Genomic DNA, 20395 nt, shown 5'->3' with positions numbered 1-20395 from the left:
TTTCTTGGGGGGAGTGGAGGGATGCTGTAATTACTGTTTGTTCTCAGGAAAGAGTGAGGCTTGGTTTATACTCAGATTTCTAATGTATTCAGACAGGTACAATTCCTCAGTGTCCATCAAAATGCAAGTATTTGCATTACAATACAAGTATTTACACTGTACAGCTCTACTTGCTTTGACTCTATACTTGTAATATGAAATTACTAACATGCAGCAAATTTCTATCAGCAGAATTACACCCAAGCAATGCAGGTTTTGTTAGTTTAACCAAGCCTGCATTGTCTAAGACCAAGATTAGATAAAGTCTGCTTAAACTGACAGCAGCTACATGCTTCTGACCTTCCCAGTGGAGAGGAATTGCCAAAGCCACCAGTGTCACCAGTGGTACAAGTCTCTGCTGTGAAAACTGAAGCAGCAGCAGGTACACTTTGAACAGACCCAGCAAAAGGAGCAAGTGGGGAAGCTAGCAGGCACAACAGGTTTGATTATACCACATATATTTTCCAACCCTGAAAGCCTTTCTATTATTTCAGTGTGGATTTAGGGATACAGGCTGTATTTATTTATTTATTTATGTCAAGTTACTTTGAACATTTACAACTATTTTCATTAGTGTGACTTGCTGAAATTTTAAAATTATAGGAGAGGACCAAACCTTTCCTCACTATGGTGGCAAGACTGAGGTTGGAACTTCAGAGCAGTAGTTGGCCATACAATTTGCCAGACACGATCCACTCACTCAACAGAAAAACCCACCAGATGGGGGAGATGGCATTTCCCAACCTTACCACATTCCTGCAGAAGAACCTTCCCTTTATCTTCCACCAGCCCGCAGAAGTCGTTCCACTTCCCGCTTCTCTGGTTTTCCAAAGGCTGGAATAGAACAGAGAATATATGGCTGCTGCTTCTTGCTATAATCAGTATTATTTTAGCCCTCAGGTGTGGAGAACCTTCCAGAAATGCCTTGAGCAGTCCACTCCTTGCTGCCTCCAGCCCTGAGGTAGCGCAGCACGGTGTGGCCGTGTCCCTCTGGTGGTGAGGACAAGCAGGCAGGTTCACCTGCAGCTTTAACTATGGTCTCTGTCAGGAGTGGTTAAATGGCTCTGAGGGATACTAGGGTCAGTAGTACATACCAGTAAGTGGTTGTCCAGTTCCTTCAAAGTGGAGGATTTGTGGGTGCTTCAGCTTCCCTCCTGTGGTGGGCCCCGTGTCCCCAGCAGGAGTGTTACCCGAGGCATAGATGTGCCCTGCTGCTGCCATCAGCAATGGGCTGTCACTGAGAGAACGGCGCTTTTCGGCACAGATTATTGTTCCTCATATTCCTTTGTTTGCCATTGTAATCTCCGTAGTCATTCTCGTTGATAAACAAACAAGTGAAAAGATGCAATGAGGTGTAAGAATAGATTTGCACAGGGCAGACAACTGAACATTTAATTTATTTACCTCTCCTAACAGATACCTGGGGTGACATTTATTAATAAACGGCATTATCAGGTGTCTGATATGTAGCTCACAGAAATTAATTACCCAGCCCATGGTAAAACCATAACAAGCCTGCAGTGCTGTAACATTTGTGCTAATTGAAAATGAGATAAGTGCTGTGGGTGCAATTTGCATTCAATGCAGTGTATTAATTATCTTCAGTTCTCTTCATGATAAATATACCTGACTGAACCGCTCTGCTAATTTACTGGGTAATAGAGTCATAAGTGGATTCCCTTAGGTGACCAACTACCGGCACCGGGCTCTCCACAACATCAAGGCCTTCATCTCTTCCAAGTGCTGACGCTGGTTAGCAGGCATTATATGATTTTCTTGCAGACTGAGTTGAAAGTACACAGCAGCAAACTCCTTTTGTGACCTCTCCGCTGCGCCATATGAAATTAGAAAACACATCTCCACACACCAGACTTTGTACTTCATCATAAAGCAAAACAGGACATATTTCATTTCCATTAATGACACGCCACAAAGTTTGATGGCGGCTCCGTGAGGAAAGGCCTTTCCCTCCGCGCACCCCATCCCTCCCCAAGCATTTCACAGGCATGTTGTTGTGGGATTTAATTAGATTTCTGTGTGAAATATAAATGAATTAACTCTTGTTATACCTGTAATGATTGGGATGATTCAGATTTAAAGGTGCTATGCAGTTCCAGCAGATTAAGGCACTAATTGTTGCGCTCTTCACAGACTACAATTTATATGGGGATCAGGTTACAAAACCAATATGTGCTTGAGTTAAAGCTCTGTGGCACCATACAATTAGGACTAAAGGTTTTTGTAAATGGACCCAATATTGCCAAAAGCTCTTTGCTAATCCCGGTCTTTCTACTTCAGAGGTCACACATTGTCTAAGGCAACTGCTAGTACTGTATGCACTCACCGTCCTTTATTCACCCTCCTCCTCTGTGACTTGAGCATCTGAATTTGCTGCTAACCTTGGATGCGCTGTTACTAATTTCAGGGTAGGTGATGGCAATGCAAGGAGATCAGGGCCAGCGCCTCGCTGCGCTGCCCCTGGAGCAGCCCGGGCACGCTGTGACTGAGCAGTGATATCTGCCTCCCCCAGCTCCCCTCCGGTTTGCAGGCTGCAGATGGGGTCAGCTTTTGGGCTCGGCTGTCAAGTAAGCAGACATGCGGGGCAGCAGATGGATGGAGGTGACAGTCACACTCACAGCTGAAGGTGCCAGAGGTGATGAGCACAAATCTCAGCCCCAGGAGCACATAACCGAGGCCTGACTGCCTAGAGGCAGCCCTGCAGGCAGGGAGACGGCAGCAGAGCAAGGAGGACAGGTTCTGCTCCCCTTCATCCTAATACACCATTGTCTTATCAAAAACTGAAGGGTGAGAAATATCAGTTCAATGCCAGAAGGATCACTTGGCTGTCTCAGAAGAGCATCCTAGTGCAAAAGAGCTGGAGAGACAATACACTTCTGCCTGAGACATGGCGTCACATGCTCCCTTTTTCAACAGAGGAGGCCCTCTAAACTCTTACCTATCTGTTTCTAAACACATTCACTATAAATACAAGTTTGTTTCTCAAAATATTTTGTGTGGTTGCCCACAAGAATTATAGAATGGCTGAAGTTGAAAGACACCTTAAAGACCATCGAGCTCCAAACCCCAGCTGTGGGCATGGCTGTCTTCTCCCCCCCAAGCTCAGGCTGCCGAGGGCCCCATCTAACCTTGCCTTGAATGCCTCCAGGGATGGGGTACCACAGCTTCTCTGGTGCCACCACTCTCTGAGTAAAGAATTCTTCCAGAACATCAATAGAACGCAGACATACAGCTTGTCTGGGATGCTGGAGCAGGACTAAAATGAACCCCAGGTCTCCTGCATCCTACTTGTCATACCGATGTGCCAGGCCTCACTACCTTTGCATGCAACACAGTGGCCAAAGCACTTACCTGCTCTTACAGGAGAGCTGGAGCTGCATAGAGAAGTACGTGAGGTGCAACAGAAAGAGGTGGGGGGAAAAACATGAACAAAAAGTCTTAACTTTTCACATGAAGCACACATTTGCTAAATAGAATCCTAATGGCATTATTGTAGCTAAAAACAGAGACTTGAAAATGCTGTATACATTATTATGCTCATTATCTACCAACTGCAAGAATGCTGTGCTAAAACTAACTCAAAACACCTCAGGTAAGGTAATTGCTACTAATGGATTTGAAGTGTGTAAAATTGAGCGTTATTACACAGACATCACATTCTCGACTTGGTGAAGCTGTTGGATATTGTAGTTACCAGCTCACTCGTCTCTCAATCAGGGAGGGATTTGAGGAAAAGGGCAAGCTCTCTTTCAGTCAGTGCTGGAAGAAAAATTCAACAACACGGTATTAAGGGCAGCCTGCTCACACTTCTGCAGCTCAGATGGGTCGGTGCTTGTTTTATAAACCACTGTGTTGGAAAAACATCTACAAAAGTTTGCTCCAGAAGTAAATCTCTCTGGGGAGATCTGAGAGTAAACTTTGCCTTTTGTGTATACTTGCAGGTCTAGAGGAAAGAATGGCAGAGCAGCTTGCAAAATTAGATCTGAAAAAGAAATCACCACTCCACATGATGTATTCTGATGCAAATTAAGGGCTGGCTCCTCAAGATATCCTAAGCTACTATAAAGCCCTGCTGTCTGAAGACATAAAACTATCTTAATCGACACACTCCTATTAAAGGGGATGTCCACAGGCCAATGACTGTGAACCTGAACCTTGCCAAAACCCAGGTATGTTTGAAACATCTGATTCACCTGTTTGAAAACCCCATATAACCAAGTGTGTTTAATAAATTTAGTGAAGTATCTTTGCACTGAGGGAAGGCAGGATTTATTTTCTTCCACTAACGATTCTGGATGAATACATGCAATTCCCAACACCAATTTAGCTCTTTGCAGTCACATCACTAGTCCAAAAATTAACCTCAAAACAACAGATTTTCCTCTCTTTCATAAACATGAAAAATAAACATTAGGATAACAAATGCTTTTTTTTTTTTTAATCTCAGATAAATTAGATTAAGTAAGTCCATTTCTTACTTTCATTGCAGCACCCGATCTGCAAAGTGGTGTCTGGACAAAGTGATGTGGAGTACTGCCATTTCAGTCAATATGCAGAAAGAGCGTGTGGCTAGTACTAGTAAGTTTCAGTTCATTCTGATTGTTGTGGAGGAAAGAAATTAAAAAGTCCGCGTACGAATGGGATTAAAGCAGCCTCTATCCAAGTAAAGAAGCACAAAGAAATCTGAACTCACAGCTGCAACTGGCAGCAATGGGAGCTGTGCTTTGAACAGATAACAAGCTGAAGTCCTCTGAAAAATCAGAGCGTGCATCTCAGATTGGGAAATTCTTAAAATTAGTGAATACTTTCCTACTTAATCTCTTTCTGCCTGAGTTCTTCATCATGAGATGGGGATAATACCACCACCCAATGCCTCACTGCAGCGCAGTGAAAATAAGTTCATTAATGTTTATGAAACATTCAGTTACCATAGCGATGAGTACTATAGAAAAGCCCATGTGGAAATTAATATTTCTGTCTTCAGAGCAGGATTTGAATAGAACACATTTAATAAGGCCCAGGGCCACACAATGAGGAGAAAAGAAAACCGTAAATAACTTGCCATTGAAAAATAAAAACAATAATCAAATCAAAATAGCTTGTGAAACCAATTTTTATAGAAAGTTTTCATTTTGGTAAAAGTTATTTGTTGAGAAATCCAAGATGTTTTTTTCATTGGTTTTCTCTCCTCTAGTTTTCCCCTTTGCCCAGGATAAAGTTGAGAATTTAAGGAGCGCTTCTGATGGCAATGGTGGCATTTTTAGCTATTTGCAAAGCATTTTGATTTGATAATGCATTTTCTGCCAAGAAAATTATGACATCAGCCTTGCCCAGCCCCAGAAGATCAAGACAAGCAGTACCTCTGGAGGAGGCACCAGGTGTACACAGCTCCATTCCACACCTGTACTATCACTAGTAATCACTAAAACCAAATACCCTAAATCACTAGAACCAAATACAGATATCTTAAGGGAATCAATAAGAGGAAATTACAGAGGAAGTGAAAAGTCTTTAAGACATAGATAATGAAAAATCCTTTGCTCTGTGCTGTCTGGAAGCAACGAATACAAGAGAGTGAACTTATGCCACGCTTTCCAAAGTGATGTGCTGCAAACAGAAATTGCATAACTTAAGTATGTCTACATATATACATATATATGTTGTAAGCTGAAATTTTCATACTGAAAATATCCATTACGTAGCAAAAAAAAAAAAAAAAAGTAATATATCCAAAAAATTACTGAAATGCCAAGATATGATTTGGGTCTCTAACTACAGAGAAGACACTTAGAGAAATGAAAGCATTCTACTTACTAAGCAGCAAAATAAAGAATGAAATAGAGAAAATTACTGGATATAAATAAGATGTAAATAAAGATATAAATAAGATATTAACAAAAATCTTCAAGGTGTTTCTATGCAACATCGCAAACTGCACTTTCACATTCCAAAACTTGTATTCCCTGTACAGAAACTAACTGGAAATCTTCCGAAGCTCTGAACGATTCCCATTTTAGGTTCTGAACTGTTCCATCCAGCAATTCTTCTCACTGTACGCTCACCAGTCAGTGTGCAGATGGAGTGATATGGGTTTCAGATTTTGAACCATAACGCCTGGCGCTTGGTTTGAGTTGGCTGGTTGCATATCAGCTAGAGCTGGAGCTGATATCACCACGGCAGTCAGCACAACTAATCTCTGAAGTTGAGTCATTAACATCTTGGTAATGAATAAATCACAGGCAAAACCAAATGAGTTGTTTTTGAGTAAAAAATGCAGTCTTTCCTTTACGAGAGACCTTTTGCCAATAAACAAGCAATGAAAAACACAATCTACATTCTGCATTAGAATTCACCTACCTTTTGTTGAAAGTCATTGTTTAAGTCTTTCTCCTCCTCTTCTTTATCTCTCCTATGCATTTCCGCCATTTAATCTAATAGAAAACAGTGGTAGAGTCTTCTGAATAACCTTTATTTTCATTTGGCAACCACTGCTTCCTTATATGCTGGAAGTAATTTTTGTGTTCATTTTTTGAATCCGATACCAAGCAGGGCACCTTTTGTCTCTGATGCATGGCAATGTTGTTCTGTTGATGCAGAATCATCAGCTATTTATGTAGAATATATATCTCTATATATATACTTACAGAATGTATCTCTACTGTCCTTACAACAGGTAGCAGATGAACCTGTTCATTCATGCTGAATGTCTACAGGACAGGACTCCCAAGGCACGTGGATACAAGTGTTGTTAACCTCTGGAGGTGGGTACCTCTACTCATTGCCAGCATGGGCTGCATCTACTAGTGCACGAGGCCACAGCAGGCACAGGCCTATTATGGAGCTACAGCCAGGAGCCAACACTCTCGGCAAAAGATAATGTTTCTAGTTAAGCGCGGTGTTAAATGGGCTTGTGCAATCCACAGCCAAAAATCCTGTTAAGACTGAGACACTAACAGGATTTTAAAAACAATAATTCAAGTAGATCTGGTGAAAGCAGTTCAACTAAACAAAGATAAAACAGGCATAAGCTTTACATTTCAAAGCAAAATCTGAAGCTAATTGAATTTCGCAGGAAACTCCACCTACAGGAAAATCATTTCAGTTATTTACTATAGAGTTGTGATTCTCAGACAGGCCTGATAGTGAATAATAGTGAATGACAGATATTCAATTCATAGAATCATAGAATCATCAAGGTTGGAAAAGACCACTAAGATCATCACATCCAACCCCCAACCCACCCCCACCATGCCCACTGACCACATCCCCCAGTGCCACATCTAAGCATTTATTGAACTCCTCCATGGATGGTGACTCCACCACCTCCCTCTGGAGCCTGTGCCACTTCCTCACCACTCCTTCTGAGAAGAAATGTTTCCTAATATCCAACCCTCGTGCAACTTCAGGCCATTCCCTTTTGTCCCATATTCAGTGAATACTGGTGTAATTTCAGCACTCCTATATTTCCTCATGGTACCACAGATTAGGAAATGGCAGCACTGCTAGCACTGTGCGCTTGCTGAGATGTGCTGAGAGAAAAGCACATCTGTGCCTTGAGTCTTCAGCATCCCATTGCAGGGACCCACTGCATAGAGTCAGCCAGCCCACAGCTATAATTCACTCTTTTGCAACAGAAAGTCATGCTGGCCTTTTCCACTAACTTTCAGGAAACTTCTTCATCAGGACTTTAGAAGCTTTTATGTTTTCATTTAAGAAAAGCTCTTCTAAGCTAGGAAAGCCTAATTATGAGAGCTGCAGTCTGCTACACAGCAGCTCTTGTACCCAGAAATGATGTGAGGGCCAATTGCCAGGACTAAACATTAAATGCATCAACAGGTGTTACATGTTATGCATCAATGAGGTGTACATCACTGAAACATAAAGACCCAGCAAGGCGGCAGCACAACTATCAACCAGAACAACACAGCCATAAAATCCTAATTAGCCTCATACACTTGTTATGGACATTTTTATTTATTGACACGGTCAAATTAACAGGCAGCAGCATTTTATTTTAATGATAGCCTAGAAAAAAGCCCAGAAAGAAAGTTAGCATTAATGTTCAGATTCTGCCTGCCATTCACATTTAGCCACGTGAACGTATTCTTTTAAATACATAAATACTGTCACTCTGATGGAGTTACCCTGAGCAGGTAAAACCAAGCTTTAAATCGATGCCTATCTTGTATATTCTCCTTTCAAGCTGTGCAGAAGAACTGCTCAGCAGTCAGATGGGCTGCAAGCTTCATAGCTCCCCATACACATGGCCACAGGCATGATCCCTCCCTGCTGGATGGAGCAAATCCAGGCAAGATGGAGTGAAGGCATGAGGAATTTACAGTCTTTTATCTGAACACAGCCAGCCAGGGAGCTATGTAAAAAGCACCTATAGGTTGGTTGTTCCTGCAGGAGCACTGCACTGATTCACACACTTCCAAAAAGCAGGTGCTTCACTGAGCACTGCGCTACAGCTATAAAGATGTATGTCCATCAGCAGAGTGGCAGATTCCCATAAAGCAGACAAGATAGAACAGACACTAAGTACTGGGGTTAGCTGTCAGCAGCAGTTTACAAAGCAGGAGGGAATACCTCAGTTTATGGTTATTGCAGTGGGGAGTTGAGGTGGTCAGCCTGATCACTACTCAAGACGCATAAAGGGAAAGGAAGGGAACAGCATTCGGGTAATCAACTGAGTTGGAAAAGACGAACAGCATAAAGGAGAATTATTTTCCAAGGTAATTTAAACAAAATCCTATTTTGCTGATGGTAGTAGAAGTAGCTGGGAGCTGAGCACTTCTGGAAATGAAATCATTTCATAGAGTTCAAATGTACTGAGTACAGCTGCTTTCCCAAACCAGCTTCGCCATTTTCAAGCTTCTGATTTACCCATCTCATCTACAATTATATCAGAAACTGCAAAGGAATACAGGGAGAGTATCTGTGTGCAACAGTTAAACAAAGCAGACGGCATATTTTGCATGAATTACAAACTATGACATGCTATGCTTGTTTGTAAATCCCACTGTATACAAATGATCAATGCTTCAAAAAGTACCAACATCCCCCTCTCAAAAGTGATTTCAGAGTCTAATTCTGTAGCCCAATGTGCTGATGTCCTTTAAAATCACAGCTTGCATTCCTAACTTCAGCAAACTATAGGCTTTTATGCCAAATCCTGTTCTGTGGCTGAGACGTGGGCAGAAAACTGGCGAAGGAGAAAAGCACCCTTAGAGGCTTTTGGTTCACCTGACTGGGCACTTATGAACATGCATGAGGACAAAGCCCCCTACACACCTACTTCTTGTTAAAAAAAGAACCAAAAAATCCATTTTGACTTCAATTTTCATGGCCGGATTATGTTGCTTCAAGGAAAAGCAGGCCTGTGAGCTTACCTGAGAAAAAGTTTCACACTGCATTTTTAGTAAAGGTGCTCATGACATGCAGAGAAGGTGCAGGACAACAAATCCTGCTTGCTTGGGTGCAAGCTCAGGCTCCAGCTGCTGCTATGGGACAAGATCTTCAGAGGGGTTGCATTATCCCAGCTGCTGGTATGGGACAAATGCTCCCAGAGGGGTTGCATTATCATCCCCACACCTCCAGAGCCCAGCCAAATTGGGGTATATTTTATGGCCTTTCTTCAAGTGATGGCAATATCATGAGGATGGCCAAAAATGAAGGGGGGGGGGAAGAAAAAAAAAGAAAAAAAAAAAAAACAGAAAAAAAAAGCAGTTTCCAGTATTTGTCATTATTATAGGTTATATATACAGAAAGAAAGTTAATTAAGCTTTAAAAAATCCATCACACATCAATGGCTGCATTTTAATGAGTACAAAAAGTTGAGGTGTTTACTGCCAATTAAAGTGGTTTTTAAATAAGCATTAATTAACACAGAAATTCAGAAGAAAGTTATACCTTGTCAAAGAAAGGCCAGTGCAGGCTATGCCCACTTCTGCTCTCATTCATACTCAGATAGTAATTACCACCAACCCTATATTTTCCATAATAATGAGGAGAGGCTGTCATGGCTGTCAAACAAAAACAAAACAAAACAAAAAAGTAGCGCACAAAAATATCCTTAAATTGAAGTAAACTTTTTTTTTTTAAGAGCCAAAACTGAAGGAGAATACAGTCTGCACCAGGCCTGCAAGTGAGGCCATGGCACCACTGCCTCGGGAATCACAGAACTGTGGGGATAGCCTGAGTTGGAAGGGATCAACAAAGATCATCAAGACCAATTCCAGCTCCACACAGCACCACCCAACATTCAGACTTAATGTCTGAGAGCATTGTCCAAGTGCTCCTTGAACTCCTGCAGCTCAGGGCTGTGCCCACTGCCCTGGGCAGCCCGTTCCATGCCCGCCACCCTCTGGTGCAGACCCTGTCCCCAACCCCCAGCTGCCCTTCCCCAGGCACAGCTCCATGCCATTCCCTTGGGCCCTGCCACTGTCACACAGAGCAGAGCTCAGCACTGCTCCTCCATCCCTGTGAGGAGCTGCAGCCACCATGACAAGGCTCTGCTCTGGGCTGAACAAGACAAGGAACCTCACCCACTCCTCTTACACTTTGCCCTCTAAACTCTTCCTCATCTTTGTTACCCTGCTTTGGACACTAATAGATTTATGCCATTATAGAAGCATCAGAGATGCTCAAGGCAGAGCCGTCACCAATCTGGGGGCTTTCCAATCCCAAGTTATGACTTCCTGCTGAGGGAAGACAAAGGAAAGCCCTAAGGATAAGCAATTTCATCCCTGGGGCCTCAGGTCCTGGAGGAGCCAATTCCTCATCCTTGAAGGCTTTCTGAAGTCTCAGCAGTTTTGCTCTCCCTCAAGTAGTCCCTCAGCAGGAAGGAAAAAAAAAATCCTCCCATTTTCATCAGGTGTATATTCAAAAGTTTTAGGAAAGCCTTCCCTACCCCAAAGCACATCTCAGTCATCAATGCCAAGTAAGTCATTTTAGCTGCCTTACTGAAAATGGTGTATCTTCTGAGCTGTGGTCATACAAGAACGTCACTGCAGCTCCAGCTGACAGGAGAGACAAGTCCAGTTTCCAGCACTGTAACAAATTTTGAACAAATCTTCAGTGTAGTAATTTTAAAGGCAATAAAAAATAGAGTGGATATAGAGAAGCACAGCTCCTGTTCCCTCTGTCCCTTTCCCTTGGCACGCCACTTGTACAAGTTACGTCGTTTAGACAACACGCAGCCTGGCTATAAAGTGCATTGCTTGCTTCTATCAGGCAGTATCCGGGTGCCTTTTTCCTATACTATGTCCTCAGGCAGTATCTGCAGTAAAATAAAAGGAGTACATTTAAAGCCTGTGGAAGTTTTGTTTAACTCAGCCGAACTGGGCCTTCAGATCTTTCACTAATCTTTCTAACGTATCTGATGGGGCTAGAGAGGAACATTTTATTGCTAGGAATAGTTGGGCGATTACTTCAGAGAAAGGACGGACGTAACACAAAAGAGTTTCCAAGTACCGACAGGAAAGAGTGTTGCTCATTCTAAATTCCACATTAGGCGCTACAATAATAATAAAAAAAAAACACAGGCCCTTGTGATGTCTGAACTCCCCGACACTGATGTATGGAGAGGGGAACAGGGAGGAAAAAGACAGACAGAGCAAAGCAAATACGCGGGGATGCTTACGAGCAGAATACAGAAGCCAAGTGCCACGAGTTGACCCTTTGTGTTTGCGCTGAAATTTGACCACTCCAGGCAAAAGTCCTTTGGCATTTTTATACCTGTTTTGATTTTTGTTGATAAGGGGTATTTCACACAGCATTATGATATTTAATGTTGATGTGATATTTAATTTAATCAAGATTTCAGAGAAGGAACTAATTTTAATTCCTAAAATACCCATTGTTCACACGTATGTTTTCTTTAGATGCATTTGCCCCAGCTATGATTGATTAAAGGCAGTAACACACAAGCATTGTGCATACAGGCATGTAATCAGAATACACCTTGATTCATAAAAAATGGCCATACATACCCGAGGAAAATGCTCAGAGAGACACCTGAACACCAGCACTTTGGGGTTTTTTATCCACAGTTCTTCATCACTGAGGAACAAGGGAAGTAAGTCAGAAAGTTGTGCTGGATATAAATTATGTTCACCTTACATATTACAGTAGACGTGGAACTGGGCTTGGAAATACAAACCAAGAGCCTAAAGAAGGGATTTGAAGTACTCAATCCCAGTAGGATCGGCACATAAGAAGCATAGATTGCGAGAGAAGATGAGGCCACTCTCCAAAAGTTTCAGCTGCATTTGGTTGGCCTGAACCATAGACAGAGCTGACCACACTCATAAGAACGCACATTTGTATTGATGTCAGTTAAATTAGTACAAAAAAAAAGGTATCTATTTGCTCTGACGTCAATGGAGCCTGAATTCATCTGCATGCTGCAGCTGACAAAACCACACTACAGAGGAGACCCCGTTTTTCACAAGTGCACTGAGCCCAGTTCCACACAGATAGATAGCACTGGCTTTCACTACTACCAGGAAACCAGAAAAACTCAAAGAGTGGGAGCACCATCAGGCTCAGCTCCATCAGCAGGTGCAGCCTTAGGACAGACAGCTTGTCACGTACCAACATCTTCAAGCACCTTGACACTTACATTCTCTCCTGAAGGAAATGTCTCTTTCGGGTACTGACACACAAGCATGCGGTGACCATCTCTCTAAATCCTGAAGTGACATTTTTGCTTTAAGTCTTTTTCTGACTAAAAAACAACATACACATCATCGAGGTATTCTCTTATGATCAGCCCTCAAAAATAAACCTTTCAACTAAAAAAAAAAAAAATTATCCACATACCAGAAGCACTTTGAAAGGGCCACTGAGATACTACAGCACGAAGAGGGTCTGCAGGAAGCCTCAGAAGGCATCTCCACTTTGTTTCCTATTGACAGCGTGAAAGGAGCCCTGACTTGCACCACTTTCTCTCTATTTGAGTGACAAAGGTCACTTCAAAATTTCCAAAACGGAAGCAGATCTTTAATTTTAGCTCCTATATTTCCAAAGATGAGGCATGTGACAAGATAGTATGCTGGTATGAAGGCGGATATTGTTGTGAAAAGGGAGGGAGGTCAAAAAGCCGCCCTGAGCTACGGACAGGAGGCGACCAGGAGCACGAGTTCCACATCTCGGTGCCAGAAAAGCCAGCCCAAAACACACACACATCCTCACGTGCCTCTGTGCACGTGCTGCAAGCGGACCGAGGTGGGACCGTGTATGGGGCCGTGCTGGTGCAGGGGGCACATCACAAGCAGTATCTCAGCTCTGCTGGGAGACCTGAGAGCTACATGGTAAAGCCGGGCTGCCAGGGCTGTATTGTGCAAACAACAAATAATACTTTTTCTAGGAAAAAAATAAAACAATTAAAAAAACAAAAAAATTAACCATAGTAGTACATCTCTACGAGTCTTTGAATTAAACGGCATCCCAAAAGTCTCACATTTGCATCTTTCATACACATCATATTGCGAAGCAGCAGCGTACTTGCTTCAAAGCCCTGGATGAAACAGCACCAATGATTAAACAAGCAGGTTTAACTATCTCGCACTGACGAGGTATTTGTCAACACGGTCCCGGCATTTGCGTGTGCCTGCAGCACGCACTGAGCGGCTGCACAGCCAGCAGCTGCCTGTCAGCAGAGCTGCTCCATGCAAGAGCACCGCAGCGCAGACTCCGCTCGACCCTCGGAGCCTCTTTCAGCTGCCTCCTCCTTCCACATCCCTCCAGAGTCCTTCACCGGCATGTTCTGAATTAAAAGGGGGAGGGAAAAAAAACCTCATATCAGATTTTTTCTATGCATCTTCATTTTAAAAGAGACTTAACCTTAGGCAAGTCTGCCTACACATGCGAGCCAGAGCTAAAACAAAGTTGGGGAAAGGCGGCTTTGATTCACGGCTCGTGAACAGCTCCCGACAATCCTTTTAATAGAGCTCACCACATTAATGCAGCCCGAGCCACTTGTGACACCCATTAGGGCTAGGGAGAGCTCCCACACATGTATTTCAAGTAAGCAGCGCATTCCCCGGTCCCAGAAGCTGTCTTCATTACAAAAGTCTAATATATCAGAAGACAGAGGAAAGCTCGGCTTTTAGAATGCATTTTTTATTATTCAGCCTTCAGTGGAAATGTCACCTTTCTAAAGCAAGCTGTTATCACGCGTTTCCCATGCCAAACACATGGCCTCCAAGGAGAGGGTTTTATCTCTACATTTCTAGTGATTTGTATTTCTCTTTCAAAGAGCTCCATGCCTTAAGGCACCCGAAACGCTCTCAGCACAAGGAGGTAAGGTTACACGAGACGCCGCCGAGCAGGACAAAAAGCAAGGCCGGGAGTCCGACAGCAGCCGGATGATCCCGGACCCTTTGGAGGCATTGCTGCCATCCAAAGCCCCAGTTGGGGCCCTTATGCCCACAGCGGCCATGGCAGCAGGGCCAGGCCAGGCAGCTGCCCCGCGCCTGCCAAGCAGCCAGATGCTGCCACGCGCTGGCATCTGGGGCCTGGAAAAGCGGCCACCGCCTCCATTTGGCGGCGAATCCCGACCCCGCAACTGGAGACAAAAGGAGGAGAGCAGGAGGGGGAGAGGGGGCCTCTCCTGACAGTCTCACTGGTGACGATTTAGACAAAAACCTATTGTCTAAGGGCTGGCCAAATGAATAACTTTCGGAGGGGGGAAAAAATCTCACCAACCCCATGCATTCTCAGTGCTGTCAGAGTACAGGGTGCAAGTTCAAGGGATTATTTATGAAAAGAAATAACAAGGAAACCAGATGCCGGCCATTCTCTGCCCTGCTCTCTTTGGTCCCCTGAAGGGAAAGGAGCAGTACTGTTATGGCAGCCTCTCATCCCCAGCTCAGGCCAAACATCAGCACCCAGCCTCTTACAGGGCCCATGGCCAGTCCCAGCTCCCTGCCACCCCCACAGGGCTCCACCTGGGCTGGGGGAGAAGAGTTCAGCCCAGCCAGGGGCAGCAGCTGAGTGCCACGCTAACTGTACCCTGCAGACCTTCATAGAACACCCTGGCTTATTTCTCTAGGCTGTGTATTCCTAAAGCTGGAAAGCAAAAATAATCTCTATACCTCTTTTCAAGAACTTGGCATCTAACTCAAGGGCAAACCCAGCAGTGTGAAGAGGGCTGGGATTTCACACTGTGCATTACCCTGTTAGGAGTGTAACAGAGATAGTGAAGGGCCTGGAGGGTGAGGTGTGTGAGGAACCCAGAGTTGCATTTGATGATCCTTGTGAGTCCCTTCCAACTCGGGATGTTCCACGATTCTATGTGAGGCCAACATGTTTAGGATTGAGGAGCTCACCTTTGCTTGGCTTGCAGGACACTCTAAGGGACCGCAGCCTGGGCTCAGAAGACTTCTCTTGACTGGTCCAACCAGGGCTGGGGCTGGAAATGAAGGAGGCAGAGCAGCAGGGAAGAAGGTTTAAAAAAAAAAGCCTGGAGAAGGGATATATACCACTTGGCTCCTGATCTTCTCCATGCCTGGTTCATAAAGGAAGATTATGAGCATGCAAATGTCAGAGCACAGTGCTCAAACAGGACCACAGGCGGAGTGCAGCCAGCCAGCAGAAGGCCCTAAATCACAGTGCAGCACTGTCCTCTCTGACAGAGGCTTCTTCTCTACTGTCCCACCACTGTGCTGGGCACCATAAAACTCTCATTACTCACATGCTTCTGGGGTAAGCTATTTCCTAGCCCTTTTACAAGCCCAGCACTTTCATTCTGTGGGAGCAATCCTCTCTGTTTTCATCGTTATGTGGGTATAACAGCTGCATCTAATAATCCACTCCTAGTTCCCAGCTCTTCAGGACAGCATTTCAGAAGCAGAGGCACTAAAAGAGCAAGAAAACCTGCGGCCAGGACTGAAGGACACAACACAGGACATGAACAGAGGCAGCTGGACAAATTTAGACAATACCCCAGAGAGAAATGGCTCAGGGATGTGAGAAACCAGCAGAATAGGGCACAGAGGAGCATAGCTGGGAAGGGAAAACTATTAAGCAAGAGATCAGAATAAAACCAGAGCTTACTCTTCTTCACCTCACGTTGCACTGGTAAGGCTTTAGGGACACCTCCCACTGTCTCCAGCTGCCCCTTCAGCCGCCATCCCTGCGGCACAGGAAGAGCCATCAGGTAATGCAGCCAGCAGAGCCACTCCTTTAGTCCAGCTACGTTGGACCTGCTTTGGTTTGTGGCTTTGTCCTTTGCCACAGTGCAGCTCCTGCAGTGAGGTCATACTGAGGCACAACAGCTACCTCCAAGGCAGAGCAGAACAAGGCTTGCAAGGCTTTGCAGAGTACTGCTGATCAACATCTGCTCCTTCCCTGGCTGGCCCATCTTTATCCCGCTTTACCACTTGCCAATCAGCTTGCCTACTGTATTGGCCCCAGAAGGACATTTCCCAGACTTGCCAAACTTGGGATCTCACAGAGCACCAAGGCACCGGCCTGCAGCCTTCCCAAGAGGTTGCCAATTCCCTGCTGCCCAGCAGCACAAGCATCGCCAGCCCTCCTGCCCATCGTGGTGCCCCCACAGCCTTCGGCAGCAGCTCTAATCCCTCCTGACAGGTCCCTGGGCCAAGAAGATGGAGAAAGAGCTGCCTTTGGAGGAGGAGAGCCTCTAGTCTGCCAAGAGGCCATGAGGTCCCATTGGGGCAGCACATAGAGCTATCGCCTGCTGCTGGAAAGCTGGACCATTCTCTTCTGCATGTAGTTTTGCTTCCACTGGCCCACAGCAGAAGTGCAGGGGGTTTCACTGCACAGCGCTAGCAGGTTGGACCAAATCCACCACTTCCTCCATCCACCAGAATTTAGGTTTTTCCTGGGGATGCCCCACATTTGGGTCTGGGCTCTCTCTTGTAGGTGGCCCAGGCAGCAAATGGCTCCACTGTGCAAGAGATGGCTCCATGCTGCCAGTGTGACATTGCAGCCAGCAGCAGCTGCACAGCCCCTCTGAGCAGGCAGCATTCCTCCTCCAGGAGCTGGCTCTGCTTCCCCTTCCCAAAGCTCCTCTCTGCAGCGGAGCTGCACCAGGCCCCTGCCCACATTTGGTTGAAGACATGACCCAAACAACGGCCCAGAAAGGGCTGCATTCACCTCACAGCAAAATGTGATGGTGATCACATCACATCACAGATGCCAAGAAATCAACAAGTGCACTTTTTCATTTTATTGCTTAAATCGCTGCCATAAATCTCACCAGAGAGGAAGTTTCTGTTTCTCCGGCTTCCTACTTGGTGTCCTTGAAAAAACAAATGACACCACACTCAAAAAAAAAGCCCTTGGAGGTTTACTTCGCACTTCCCTGTGCGTTGTTATGCTGAGTGCTTCATTTAGAGCAGGCTGACCTCCCAGCCTTCTTCATCCCGCTGCCCTTCTCTGCGGGGACGCACCAAGGAACAGGTTTAGAAATGGAGAAAAGAGCCGAGTCGATGTTCCAGAGCAGCTAACCCTGCCAAGTCAGCATCCCAAAGGGGTGCGGGGAGTCAGCATGACAATAACTGCTGTCTGAGAGGTGATTTTCACAGGAGATAGAGGAGCCGGGCAACAAGCACAGAAGCTGTGAATACAGCCATATAAAGCAAACAATGTTACATCCCCTACATTTCACCAGAGGCAGCTTCTCCCTTAGGTTATGAGGGGGCTCTGGTGTGCTTCACAGCAACTCAGCTCAGCGCCAAAGGTCAGAGATCAGGAGGAGCTCAAAGAACGTTGAAAAAGCTCAAAGAAGGGGGAAAGAAGGTGGAGAGGGGGCCATGAGCACTCAGAGGAGGCAGAGCACTCAAAGCAGACCAGGGTCTGTCAGAGAAGAGAAGGGAACGGGATAGCAGAGATGAGCAGAGCAGAGATAAAGGAGTTTATAAATGAAAATGGGAGAAGGTCAAAGAAAAGACGGTCCTGGGTGACAGAAGTCTACGAAGAGAACGACGGACAACACAGGGAAAAAGAAGGTCAGAGAAGAGCAGACAACCAGAGAAGGACAGAGAGAAGATCAAGAAGAGGAGGTGAGAAGGAAGCAGCCCAAGAAGACAAGAGAAGGTCAGAGAAGATCCAAGAAAAGCAGAGAAGGTCAAGGAGGGTCAAAAAAAGGTGACAGCAGGCCAGAGACAGTCAAAGAAGAGCAGGAAAGAAGAGCAGGGAAGAGATTTAAAAGTGAAGACAGGAGCAGAAGGAAAAGGTCAGAGAAAAGGTGGCCTTAGAAGGTCAAAGAAGGACAGTGAATAGGGGGGCTGGAGATGGAGCAGTCAGAAAAAAGGACGAGGTCAGAGATGACCAAAAAGAAAGAGAAGGTCACAGAGCCTTCTTATATTTTCTCTTTGAGTATTTTTTTCAGTAGGAGACAAAAACATAACAGTGGTTGAATGGGGTGCAATGAATTATCACTTCCAGACATCTGAAGCATGTTATCTGCTTTGCCTAAATAGATGAGGAAAATCTATATGTGTATTTCACTGTTCTACATCGTCTCACAGGAATTCCTGTGAACAAACTGGCAGGTTCGCTTTGCTGTCAGCCGTTAGGTGTAACAGAAGGTGGAATGGATGCTGCACTCCTCAGCACTCAGCAAAACAGAGATGTGCACCACGGGGCCTCATAACAGGCACCAGAGAGAAGATAACCCAGAAAGTTTCCCAAGTCATTTAAAGCCATTGATTAGGTACAAAGGAAATAAAACGTGTAAATATCAACAAAAAATAGAATCCATCATCTATCTATCTGTCTGTCTTTCTATCTATCTATATATACATATATATAAAACCAAGATTTTTAATGTGCCATTAACTCCAGACTGTGCTCTCTTTAGCAAAATCATTATCAGAAGCTGTGGTAAGGTTATGAGTAAAGGCAGCATCGCAAAGTTGCAATTACAGCAAACTGTCTTACCAAACGTCCTGTTCCATCTCATCTAGACTTCCTCATTACTCAGTATTGCACTTGAAAAAGAAGTATTTCGTTGTGTCATTACTTAAACCAAATCAGTGAGAGTCACTGGTCCTTTGGTTCCTGCTAGAGCAGCGTTTTCCTTCTGCTGCCTGTCCTGCTGTGCTTGCTCTCACTGCTTTCACCTGCAGCCAACACTGGCACAACCTGAACGAGAAAATATTTCAAGGTAACACAGAAAAACCCTTTAGTTATTATTATTTCTTTTAATAGTTATTACCAGGCAAACACAGTGGGACAGCCAAATGGAACCAACAACACGATGAGGTGGTGCCAGCAGGCATAGCCGCCGGCATGAAGGCAGGTGGCAGAGGGATGGAGGCCTCCCCTGAGCAACGAGCCCTCCAGAGTCACAGCCGGGGCAGTGCTGGAAGGAAGCTCTGCATCAGCTCAGATTCTGCATTAGAGATTTCCTACCCTCTCGGTGCAGGAAGCCGTTCCTGTGGCTCACCTGAGGGAGTTCCTGTTATGAAGCCAGAGCGTGGTAGGTTGAAGCACAGTTTCTGAGAGTGATGTAATCTTGGATGGAGATCCGTAGGCGGTGATACCGATGACCTGGTTACAACCTGCGGTGTTGTTCCAGCCCCTCTGCTGGCCTGGTGATCACAAGAAAGGGAAGAAACAAAAAAAAAAAAAAAAAAAAAAAAAAAAAAAAAAAGAGGGGAGTGGAATAATTTTAAAAGGAAAAAAAAAAAAAAAAAGTTTCCAGATTTCCTTTGTTTAAGTGAAGCATTTTCCTTTTCCACTTTATTTCAATACGCCGACCTGGTGTCTAACAGATGGAGACTGTGCAGATGCACTTTGGGGAATGCTCATAAAATGCGCTGCTAAAATACAAATGGAAGGATACGACTCCCCCCCACCCCCTCAAAAAAAAAAAAGTCGATTCAAAAATCATTGCTGTCACCTCATTTTCCCAAAGGAGCCTGGTCAGTCTGGGCTTTGTTCTCCGGATAAAGCTGGGGAGAAGGCTTGTTTGTTTAAAAAAGACAGAGAGAGAGCAAAGGGAACGCTTAGAAAAGAACACAGATCCATAATCTGTACAACATTACAGCGTGCGGTGTTTGTACACCAGGAACCCATACAAGTGTGGCTGATGAGCAGCAACCCCAGCACAAGGCACAGTATTCTGCATCCCTTGTGTTGTTCTCCCATTCTCTGCACCTTACCAACAAACAAACAGGTCAGCCAGCTGGCTCGCTCCCACATCTTACACACCAGGGTTTGTTCAGAGACGACACCGAGTCACTCAGAGTGAGCAAAGCCCAGGCTCCTTCCTGCTCCAGCAGCAGAGTGGGTGAAGGCTCTCTTTGATTTACTCAGATCATTAACAGACAGAAAGTTCAGAAGCTTCCTCAAGCACAAG

At 44.8% G+C, this 20395-nt stretch overlaps 1 long non-coding RNA gene across 9 annotated transcripts; it reads right to left on the bottom strand.

Annotated features, from left to right (window-relative positions):
• Positions 1–1216: 1216 nt before the first annotated feature.
• Positions 1217–20389, bottom strand: LOC146761304 (uncharacterized). 9 transcript variants are annotated; one of them, XR_014943843.1, is made up of 8 exons: positions 20199–20389; positions 19481–19625; positions 15393–15475; positions 12051–12120; positions 11023–11109; positions 9970–10082; positions 6415–6488; positions 1217–1354 (listed from the first exon to the last, which is right to left on the bottom strand). It is a non-coding gene; the product is annotated as an uncharacterized LOC146761304 (long non-coding RNA). The 9 variants fall into 9 exon arrangements; XR_014943842.1 differs by lacking the exon at positions 9970–10082; XR_014943844.1 differs by lacking the exons at positions 1217–1354; positions 9970–10082 and adding an exon at positions 5153–5664.
• Between the last annotated feature and the right edge of the window lie 6 nt (positions 20390–20395).

This window comes from Coturnix japonica, chromosome 3, assembly GCF_054131305.1.
Source record: "Coturnix japonica strain WE chromosome 3, WE-NBRP24, whole genome shotgun sequence".
NCBI classification, from domain to species: Eukaryota; Metazoa; Chordata; class Aves; order Galliformes; family Phasianidae; genus Coturnix; species Coturnix japonica.
Note: the sequence above shows the minus strand (reverse complement) of the source record. Positions and strands in the feature narration are given on the sequence as shown.